Here is an 11,699-nt window from a genome sequence, read left to right as displayed (position 1 = left end):
ATACAAGGAGATCTGCCATGGTTATCATGAAAGCTTCAACGAAACTCGAAACTCCTTCGCCTCTTATTTCTTCGCACCCTCGTGTACGTGGACTGCATCCTCACACTGAAGATATCCTCACTTTAGAGATCTAGAACTCCGTCATATTTACCTCGTTAGGAATGTCCTATGTGCAAGTACGAGAACCACGGATGATGACGGGTTTTTGCGGAGATTCCGAGAATCGATTCGATCTGATTACTGTAATTCCCGATCTTTATATTATAATTGTTATAAAAATTAATTAATTAATTCTAAAATACGCGAAAAAAAAATCGAATTTTTGTATTTACAAAAATGCGCAGTTTCGTGGTATTTCACCATCTTTTTAATAATATATTCATTTTCTTGCGCATTTAAAAACTGCAATAGTAAACGTGATTAAGATATAAAACTCGATCGCGTGAGATAAAATATTGCCACGTGCAAAGCCGAGGTCAGTCTTCGCGTCGAATTTGTTTGCTGTCGAACGACGAAATGTCGGGTGCCGTGGAAATATGCAAATGTCGGTGCATAAACTCGGACGAAAAATAAATGCCTCGTGGATACGCGTACGTTGAAATATCCGCTCTCGCCGCGCTGCTATTCGCCTTCCGTGCAAAGGATAATGCCCTACACAGATTTCCTTACGATGTCGTATCTTGCGGAACCCCGTTCTCCCGATATAGACGTCGTCCTACGTCGTGGGTGGGTACACGATAACAATGCAAGCGGAGAAACCGATATCGACTCCCCAGCCGAAGCAGGTTCGGATTGATGAGCTCGCGGTCTACGTTGTAAACGTAGTCATCGAGAAGCTCACCGCGGTATTGGAGATTTGATTGATCCCGATGTATATGGGAATAGGGAGGACAGTATTGTGCCACTGGTGCTAATTCCCATTAGTGGGTGTACCTCGTATGCGACCGGTTCGGCATGGCAACGACGCCTATCTATGACCGTACATGGGCACGGAACCTTGTCCATACATTCGTTATCGCTAGGCTCGCCTTACATGGTAATGTAATATAATCAAGATATGTTCTCCGGCACATGAATCTTCCTTACGTTATGGCCGGAAACCTCGTTAAAGCTTCGAACCCACCGGTCATTCTCGCGTCGCACTTGTGCTATACATGCACGAGGTGTTACATGATTTTCAACATTGTTATTTACTATATAAATATGAGACGGTAAATAAATCTGAGTAAACTATTTTAGTATTAAGTAATTGTTATCGGCGTTATTATCGAACGTTTTAATTATTTAATTACCAGGATTTTGCAGCGCTCATTAATTTTGTTTTGAATTAATTTTATAACTCATCGACTTGCTTAATTTTTTTTTTCTTTTTTAAGACGTTTCCATATCAACCACGCGCTTTCACAGGATGCACGACATATCACGTGATTTTTTTATCGCTGTTTGTTTGCTGTGCAAATATGAAATGCGAGAACATACTGACGGATATACCGTCATATTATTCTTATGTCCACGTTCAATATTTGTTCGGTGCGATTTCAATATTTTTGTTTTCCATAGTTATCAATGGACGAGATGCATTTCTGCAGATTTAAACATTTCTCGCATCGCATAATGCAAAGCATATAACAGAGGCTGTTTTCCATAATTCGGTTTGATTTTACTAAGTGTCTTGATAAAATGAGACTAATCAAAATTATTATTTAGATATTTTAAAACGTATTATCAAAGTCGTCGGAGAACTGCTCGTTATTTCGTATCGGGAAGCGCGAATTAAATATTATATTCAACTCGTATACCAAAAACGCACGCTCGCGATAACCCGGCGATCGATTAATTAATTTTTTTTTCTCCCAAAAGATAGCGACAAGTTAGCAAATTTGCATTGACGCGTCATCGTTCGTATTAGATACCGTAGGGACATTGATTGCAGCATGTGCTCCAGTGCACGCATGATTAGGACTGCATCGGTGTAATTGAGTGGGCGGATTTCCGATTTGCATTACCGTCGAAGATGTTGCTGCGCTGTGGGTTACTAATGGCACGGACACACATAAATGGCCGAGACTGCCTACCGATCCGTACGGCTGGCCCGGTATATGTTTCCGCGGCAAGTTAGTATCTACTACTCACGTGCAGGTATGTACCTGGATGGCGTTTCTCGGTGCGAACCTACGGAGAGGATCGACGGCGAGGGGGAGACTGGTGGGTCGCAACCGCAGCCTGTGAGTGATATACCCTCAATATCCACACTTTACCCTAAGATCTCACTAAATCTCCTTCTAGCTTGCCTACCCATTTCTCCGGTGCATCCATAAGCCTGCAAACACAGTGTTTCAGTTTATGAGCCGGTATATTTTCGAGCGCAGCAAGAGAGCGCAAAAGCACGCCGGGATATGTCGGGCCGCATGACGACGCATGTCGCACATTACCGTTTCACTTCGTCTTTAACACCTTGCGGTCTCTACTTAATTATCTTTAATATAATTTAATATAAGAGATATTCAACGTTGAGCAAACGTCTAAAATATTCTCGGATTTTTAATAATATTAAATAAAAGATTAATCTTAAAATAAGGTATTGCTTGAGATTCTGAACTTTATTACATTTACGTATATTATACAGAAAGCGCGAGTACGTTCGCCTGAGAAGGCACGCAAGAGCGAGCGTAACAATAATCATTTCCTTCAAATAATTAAAAAACTACAAATGAAATATCGCGACGTATTTAACAGTTAGACTCGCGATACATGAGACTTAACATCTGATGTATTTGATATAACATTCGGCATTTAACTTCTATTATAATGAAATAATACGAACCGCGAGACGCTCCTTCTCTTATGCAAATTCAAACTAACCTTGAAAGAATCGGTGTCGCAGTGAGACATGTTGACTGTACAAATGAAACGAACAATTTCGCTGACAATTCTTAGTGCTGGCAACTCCTGCCATCCAGCGGCGCATTGCAAATAGCGCATGCGTGACGGCCCGTCGTGAACAGGCCGCATATCCATCTCCGTTTCAGTCCCCCACTGACCAGTGACCGAGTAACATTGGAGTAAGACGTATCGTGTTTGTGTCGGTAGAATTAGAATTATCTATATTCCGTGCCGTTCGCGTAACCGCGAAGTGACCGAATCAGATCTATGGTGATCAAGCTTCAAGCAAGCTAATTGACAATTAACTCAAATATTCCGGGCAACGTTTGTGTCGATCGCAGATATCTTTTGAATAACGAATTACTGCTGCATACCGGGCAAGTGTCGCGTAGCGGCTGGCAGCTTAAGCGGCGCAGCGTATGCACAGTGGGAGCGCCGCAGCACGAACAGCGCATGTGCCGCGGTCCGTCGTGAACAGGCCGCACATCCATCTCCATTTCAGTCCCCCACTGACCAGTGACCGAGTAACATGGAGTAAGACGTATCGTGTCGTGTCGGTAGTGTTAATGAAATCTGACGAACGACGACGCATCCCCGGCTTAAATTACAATCTGGAGGCTTCATTCTATTTACGGAGAGCACCTGGGATCTACTTTTTCCTCCCTAATGTAAGTTATGTCTTCATATATACGTAAATTATCTGTACTTTTCCGTGACGTTCGTGTAACCGCGGAGTGATCGAATTAGATTTACGTCGATCAAGCAAGGTAATCGATAATTAACTTGAGTACTCCCGATAACGTTTGTGTCGACTGCGGAATATAACGTGTTACTCTTGCGTAGCCGGCAAGTGTCGCATGATGGCGACGGGACAAGGAGAAACGCGCGCGCGCGGTGTGGCGTCGTCGTGCACTACGTACATGAAGCCAAGGCCAGTCGGAGTCGGAGCCGAAGCCGAAGCCGAAGCCGAAGATGGTCGACTAGACAGCTGTTGGGATCGGAGAAGTGCGTTTCGTGACGCAGTGGTGACCTACTTTCGACGTTTTCTCTATCTTTCTCATGCCTCTTCCGGCGAGCGAGCGAGCGCACACAACACAAGGTCGAGACGGACTGTTTGTAATCGACAATAATACGCGCGTTTGATCGTACGGAGACGTATCCCGGCGTGTTTTGATTTTTCCGACGAATGCTTCGCACGCGGAGAGGACTTATTTGCTAACAATAAAAGAGAATTGACCACGTAGTTGGCGCCGTACATGCTCTACGATAACTGCACAGCAATCTCGGCGGCGTATGGAACTCGCATGCTTTGCAAGATCATCGTCTCGCGTAAGATAGCCAACAACACAGTCTCAGTACGCGCCGAATGTTTTTCACGCGAAAAGAATATACGTATGCATTTTTATAATATACTATCATGTTTATAATCTAGCTTATAATGAATTAAACCAAGCAAAACTTTTTTTGTTTCAGGAAGAGATCCATGGAAGTGGAGTGTTTTTCGTCGCCGTTAATTAGTAAACGAACCGCAGCCGGTTCGTCGGCTTTTTTTCGGGAGTGCCGCATAGTTGTCACGCGATTGTAATTTTTTCGGGTGTGTCGCGAGTGTCTCGTACACTGAAAAAGGATCTCGGCCAACATCTGAGAGGAGGACGAGGTCTCGGAAAGACGTCTTGCGTCAGCGGAGCAACTTTAAAGTAAGGATTATTTTGTTCTTACATATAATTCAGTTTTGTCAATTCAATTATAGATAAATTTTTAAAAATATTTAATTGTGAAAATATTTAGAAACGTCTAATTTTTTTTAACAGTAAACATCAATTCAAACATTTTTATAATTTAATTTTTTATTTGTTTGTTAGGATTGGCGTATTCGTATCTCCGCTGCTGCACATCGATTGGTAAGTCAAACGTTTTTTTTGTTCACTTATAAGTATAAAGTAAAGTTTAAAATAAAAATAATGAAATGGATTAAGCAAGAGAAAATAGAGGAGATAACAGAGTGAGAGAAAGAGTCAGTTAGGAGCGAGTATTCATTAAGACTGTAATGGGAAACGTTAAACAGGGAACATTAACGTCAGTGCTAAGCTTATAGCATCTTAAAAAGGAAGTAGCTGTAGAGATACTCGAAGAAGTAAATGTTTACTATTAGGGTTTTAGAATAAATCTGAAGTTTAAGAAAAGATTGACTTTGTTAAAAAATACACAAATTTTTCATGACATGACGAACTATGTAAGATGTATCTGATATGAGAAGTAGACTTCTTATTGAATATCCTCTTGATAATTCAGTTAGTCTCACTGCCCATTTTAACTGTTAGATATTCTGTAATTCACGACCGTAAGTTCAGCTGCATTGCGCAACTGGTACGAAATAATGTGCACGTAGGGTTATTTATGTACACGACAGAACGTGATTTCGTTGCCTCGCTCGATCTCTCTGAGAACATAAAACGCATTCGGTATCGATATTCGCGTTATATTCCGGCAATGTATTCCGCGTCTGCTGAATATGTCTTTCGATCTGCCGATCGAGAAATATCTCGGAGAGTTTTGTCAAGAAGCGGCGCACTCAAAAATTCAGAATGGTCATCTTTTGAACCTCGAGTACTTTCCGTTATTTACAGACGGGGATTTTTAAAGTATATACTTATTGAACAAGATACTGTAACATCACCGGGATTTGATATTATACTAAATAAACAAATTAATTTTGAGGCGAAGACGAATTTTAGTGCGAAAAAATTTAATTAGCATGGCTTAGCGTTACGCGTTGATTACTTTCCTAATTAATGGATGGCTCGAAAACTTTCTTTACTGTACTGCAAATTCCATCGGTGTAACATTTTAACGTCTCGCCATACATATTGCGGAATAAATTTTATGCATGAGGTAATTTGAAACACGATTGCGAGCAGTCAGCAAGTAAGACGGTTTGATTGTGTAATGATTTGGCCGAGACGGTTTGATTGCATTCGAAGGAAGAAAAAGGAAATCTGATGAGAGCGCCGTTATTATCGGTAGAAATAATGAAACGGTCCGATTAATCCTTCGAATATCACGGATATCGAAGAGGAATGTCGAAGTAATGGATTTTCATTCAGGTTTTTATGATCGCGTTCCAGACCTCGAGATGGCTTGACATTCTCTCTAACACGCGTCGCCGTGGAACTTTGTTATAGCGGGCAATCGCCGTAAAATCTGTGTGATCGTTGGATGCGTACACTTTATCAAGTTCTCCAAAGGTTAGGAAGACCTGAGAGTCCTCATAATGTCAGTTCTTGTTTTACGGTGATCTTGGGCTCTCTTTATCGTTTATCTTCCTCTGACCTTCTATCTTTCTTCCCCTTTCTTGTTTTCAAGCTTTGTATACACGTCTTCATTACTCTTTTTTTTTTCTTTTTTTAATTTTACCGATTTTATTTTAAGATACGGATTAAATTTTATTAGAAAACTTGTATTAATAAAAGAATTACGGCAGATATTTTTATTAGTAATATCGTAAGTAGTTATATAAATAGTACGGAGGAAAATTATATTTCCTTTAAAAATTAAGATATTAACTTAAACAAAAATGGAATATTTTATACCGCATTGTTATAAATTTTGCGCTTTTATGATTATTTTAACTGCAGTAATTACATTCTAATCTAGAGAAACATTAATTATATTAACGTATTTTGTGATTCTTAAATCTACCGATTATTAAAAATTCTGTTTCTGATAAATCCTATACTTCGCGCACGTGTGGGCGTAAAACACATACGCAAAACTATTCATTTTAATAATTACTTTTACGCGAGCATTCAAGTGATAGCATAGCCATTTCGTATCTGTTGCGTATTATGCGGAAGTCTCGCGTGCGTTTCACTCGGATCGTCGTCTGTGAAAGCTTTCGACCGAATTCGTGCGATTTGAGATTAAAGCGATTTGTTGAATGAGAACAAACTGGTTCTATGACGAGGAAAGCGCGCATTTTCCAGGAAATCTGCAGAGAGTCGTATTATTTTGTAACCGGTTGGTTCGGTCGGCCATTGTATGGCATTATACGGATAAAAGCTTCGGCTGTGCCGGTATAACGGAGAGATTTATTACGGATCGATAACTTCAGTCCTTGTCACTACTCCGATGAAATGTTTGTTGCACAACGGCCAAAAATAAATCCCCTCTTACGCGGTGCGTGCAAACTTGCGCTTCGATGTAGCGATATCTGCGATTTTATATCTCGAATTGATTATTCGCGTCGGAGACTCTGAAGTCCTCGAAAGCTCTTATGCTTTGGTACGATTCAATAAGATCATTTAACAAGATATATTATTTAATACCGTGACGATCGGTGAATTCACATTTCTTGCAATATTAAATAAAGCAGCGTGAATTTTAGACTTATCTTATATCCTTCGAGCACGAACGGCTGCGATATAATCGCATATTCAGCAAAATTGAAAGAAAGACGTTTGTTAATTAAAAAATTTTATAGGAATATAATTTCAGAGCAACGGCGTGATTTATTGAACCGTCTTTAAGTTCTATGGAAAGATCAATATTACATCCAAATTTATGACGGCGCACTTGAGCTTGCAAATTAATATCGCGTAAAAGCTTCAAGATTATAGTCTCTAAGATGTACTTGGAAGGAAATGTTTTCAAGTACATAACAATTGCGACGTTCAACTACTTCATTTCTCAGCGCAATTTTCCGAAACAATATCATAGCTTCGTAACTATATACTTGAATAGAAAGGAGTAATAATAATGAAACACGCACACAACGGTGTTTCATTTATTATAATACACCTGAATAATTTAATTAATATTTAAGTGAATATGTAAAACTTATTGAGATATAATTAACGGAATTATCACAGCTATTAACTTTAATATTAACGCGAGGATAATTACGTAACGTATTTCTAACTCGAAAATTTCTTTCGAACAAATATTAACTGTACGGGATAAAGGTCTAGAAATTCACGCCTTTCGCGCTTTATCTCGTACGATCAGTCGACTGCAAGAAACTTATTTAGCCGTCCATAATCTCATCGTGGGTTTTTGGTACATTCGCGGAACACGTATATCGTAACGAGGCCCTGGCTGGAGGATAGAGGTTTTCGGGAAAGGGGTCACGGATCGGCCTTATCTACCTTACCTATTGTGCGCGTAGTTAAGGTAGTTAATCATTCCGAAGTTTACAAGGTGTTAGGTGGTTAGCATCGCGGGAATTAATTTGTCGTGCGCGACGTCGCGGTAAATTGTCGGCGCGGAGTTGTGCGACCGTAGAGAGAACTGCTAGCGCCGGATAGTCCTAGTCGGTAGCCTGGCCCTTTAGAGTGTCCGAACGCGCATAAACTGGCACACAATAGTTCGCTGCTATTTCGCGCCACGCATATATATATACTATATCGTACACCTACGTCTTATGTGCCACGTTCTGCGCCGGCAGGCTCGCGCCGCAGCATCAGCTCAACGTAATCAAACGTAGAGATTTCCTCGCCCGTAGATCACGCGTCGTTGGCGATTTAAATTAATTCATGCGATTCGACTTTTTTTTTTACATATAATTGCAATTGTTACTTTGATTCAGTAAAACGCTTTGTATTACGTTATCGCGGCGCGATAACGCTACAACGCTGCAACAGCAGTCAGTCTATTGGATATAATAATGCGTTTGTCGCAGCGGAATCGCGTCGAAATTATTATCTCCCTGCCACGCGTTCCCGCGTTATTTCCTTTTCATCGAGCCACCGTCCATCATGTGGAAGATCGTCGACCGCATTCGAATACGGACGAGCGCGCAGCTCTCTCAATAGGGAAACGCATCGCTAACCGTCGGTCTTTCGAATATCGTGGGATATCATTCCCCTCGAATTTTTCCTTGCCTCGCAGGTCTCTTTTTTACCTTTCCTACTCTCCAATTTTTTTTTTTAATTTTTTTTTCCCCTCGTTTCGCAATCGCGACTCTTGGATGCATCCAGGACTGCCGCGAACTCCTTGGCAATTCCGCTCGGCTAGGTGGACCGGCATAGTAAGGGCGGAAAATGGGGAGTGGTGGATGAACGAGGACGCGTCTCGCTTTCGTGTAACTTTCCCGCGAAGCGTTACGTGCTACGTATGTACGACGGATTTCGAGTGTGGAATTTTCAGATCCTCCCCGTCGCCGTTTCGCGTACGGAAAATCGCCGCAACGTGCGCAACACGCGCGCCGTACACCGTCCTCATGTAGGGCCACAGTTATTCCCCTACGGCAAGTATAGGGGAAGTAACGTCGGGGGTGGGTTGGGTTAATCGCAGGTGCAGCATCTCTCTACGGAGTTTCCACGCTCGAATGGAAACTGGTTGCAGCGGTTTGCACGTGTTGTTAAGAGCGCCTGCGAGCAGTTGTAAAGGCGCGGTCGATGATTATAACGCCGCAGATATTGTGTCGTTCATTGCGATTTAATGCGGTGCACTGCGAGGTTACCGGAGAGCAACTATTTAACATTGAAACGTTTACCGACCGATTTACACCCTCGTTTTATTTCTCGATATTCGTTAAATCGCTCTGATCGTTTAAAGCAAACACGTTTCTCTACAGATTTTTATAATAATCTCTTAATTATCCCTGTAGAATCTTTTTGATGTTATAAACGAAATAATTACAATTAACGGCTTTGTTTTTTGCTGTTGTTACTTTTGTTTTATACGTGTACCTTTGTTATATTTACATTGCGTTTCCCGTACCCATAGCATTTTGAAATATCTGCGGAAAAGAGCCGCGGATTCGTGATAAATGTTTCGTTAAATCAGATTTCATGCGAATGAGTCGTGGAGTCACGTGCCACCGACTTTTGCACCTGGCCGATGCGTTTCGCGGGGTGTTGTCCCCCCCGTGTCTCCCCAAAGATTTAAAGTCGATCGATGAATAGTCGTTTAACGTGGCGTAAAAAGTATCACGTTCGCGGAGCAGTCGGAAGTTGGAGGATTCTGGACGCGGAATGGCCGGACTCGTTTCGTACAGGCAGCAATTAGGTTTCATCAAACTGAAATGTGTCGCCCACATCTGCGTGACGCCACGTGCGATGCCCGTATACGTATACTCGCTCACAGTAACGGCGATTTTATCCACTAATAAATCATTTGGGGGACCGGCTCGATTAACCGGCAATCTGCGTCCTGTATTCCTTCGATATTCGATATATTACTCGGGGATCAGCGGCGTGGATCATTTTACAGTGATCACTTCGGTTTACCGTGTGCAGCGCCGATTCACCGATCGATGCGTCGATTCCCATCTAACGAGAAGTAAACGTCCGGAGGATGTTACGTATAAAGTCGCGCGGATTTGCGGAATAATCTAGTAGTTTGCGCGACAGTGACACGGCGAAATTGGCCGGACGGACACGTGAACTTTCTGACAGTAATCAGCGTTCTCAAAATCGATTAACTCTCACGTGTTTATTATTCCGCAGTGCGGCATTAAGTTTTGTCATCCCTAAATGAGTTTGCGTGTCGACAGATTTATTATCCGGCATCTGGCAGACCGAGCGAGTTATAGTTTAGCGTAAACACACGCGCATATTTCGCTACACGGACGTGTTACCGTTCGCGATCTTTAATACGAAGACGCGGGCGGATCCCTCGTCTTATGAAACAGGGAGAGCCGAATCGAATTCGCGGGAGGAGAGCCCGGTGTAATAAATGTTTTGAAAGTTTCTTTCGGAATCTTTTGTACGCCCGAGAGAGTCAAGTTGTAAGGGACCCTGGCGCATGAGAGGTAGCGTGCTTTGTAGTGCGCGATAAGCTTTATGTTCCCGCGATCTCTTTGCAGCGTGTAATGGGCGAAATATTACGTCTACCGGTTTCGAAGTTAATAATACACTCGCGGCACACGTCATCGTTTCCTTTGTGCAGCAGTCGTGTATGTACTCTCGTGCCCGGGCATAGGCGTGATGTACATAAGTCGGACCAGGTCGGCATGTAAGAGGGTTTCCGTGTATCCACTTGCCGGAAAGCGCGGCGTGTAAACTTCTTGCCAATGGGAATTTACACCTTTCCGAAACGCGCAAGAACCAAAAATCTCGCGCTCGATGCACGCCAATAGCCGACAACCGATCGCGCCATTGCAATCTAAATTAATGAAAATAGCAGATTCTTCAAAAATATTTTTTATACGTTTTAGAAACTCTAGAAACTTAAACGTATCAAACAATTTCCCTTGTAAATTATTTACTTGTAGCATTTGAGAATTATCTTTTTATTTATATCTAGAAGCCGCGAAGTTAATGTTCAATAAAGATTGCAGTGGTATTAAGAACGCAAGAGTTCAGGTCCATAAACTAAACGCGACTAAAAACTGTGAAATTATCGGGAGTACAAAATATCGCCTTGCTATATAACTTATCGCACATAAGCCCGCGATATATGTTCCGTTGCAGTTCGGATCGATTTATTTCATTCCCGCAACGAATTTCAGGCGGGATCGATGCCAGACGGGATACACTCGTAAATGGCCCGGTCTGAACGTGACGAATTGTACGGCCCGCGTGCATCTATATGTCTCAGAAAGAGAATGTTCATTAAAATATAGATACGTTACATACACCCGCTCGTTCGTGCGCGTACGTCTGTACAGTTGAAAGTAGTGAATCGCAGAAAAAAGGGAGACGGTAGAAGAAGAATCATACGCCCTTTTCCTACTGTTAGCACAGCATACCTATTTGCGACAGTTGGGACGCTGCCAGGATTGCTGATTCCCCGCGGCTATCGTAGTACCACTGTTCCACCTCTTTTACCCGAATACGTAAATCTATTGTGTCGCCGAGGACGGAGTGCATATA

The 11,699-nt window shown here is 42.1% G+C and overlaps 1 long non-coding RNA gene across 1 annotated transcript in view; it reads left to right on the top strand.

Moving 5' to 3' along the window:
* Positions 1-3,059: 3,059 nt before the first annotated feature.
* Positions 3,060-11,699, top strand: part of LOC139105662 (uncharacterized) — an 87,133-nt gene continuing 78,493 nt past the window's right edge. The window contains exons 1-2 of the long non-coding RNA XR_011546222.1: positions 3,060-4,580; positions 4,746-4,784. This is a non-coding gene — a long non-coding RNA (uncharacterized lncRNA). The remainder of the gene's footprint in view (positions 4,581-4,745; positions 4,785-11,699) is intronic.

Source organism: Cardiocondyla obscurior, linkage group LG01, assembly GCF_019399895.1.
Source record: "Cardiocondyla obscurior isolate alpha-2009 linkage group LG01, Cobs3.1, whole genome shotgun sequence".
Lineage (NCBI taxonomy): Eukaryota > Metazoa > Arthropoda > Insecta > Hymenoptera > Formicidae > Cardiocondyla > Cardiocondyla obscurior.
This window is presented reverse-complemented; position numbering and strand designations above follow the sequence as displayed.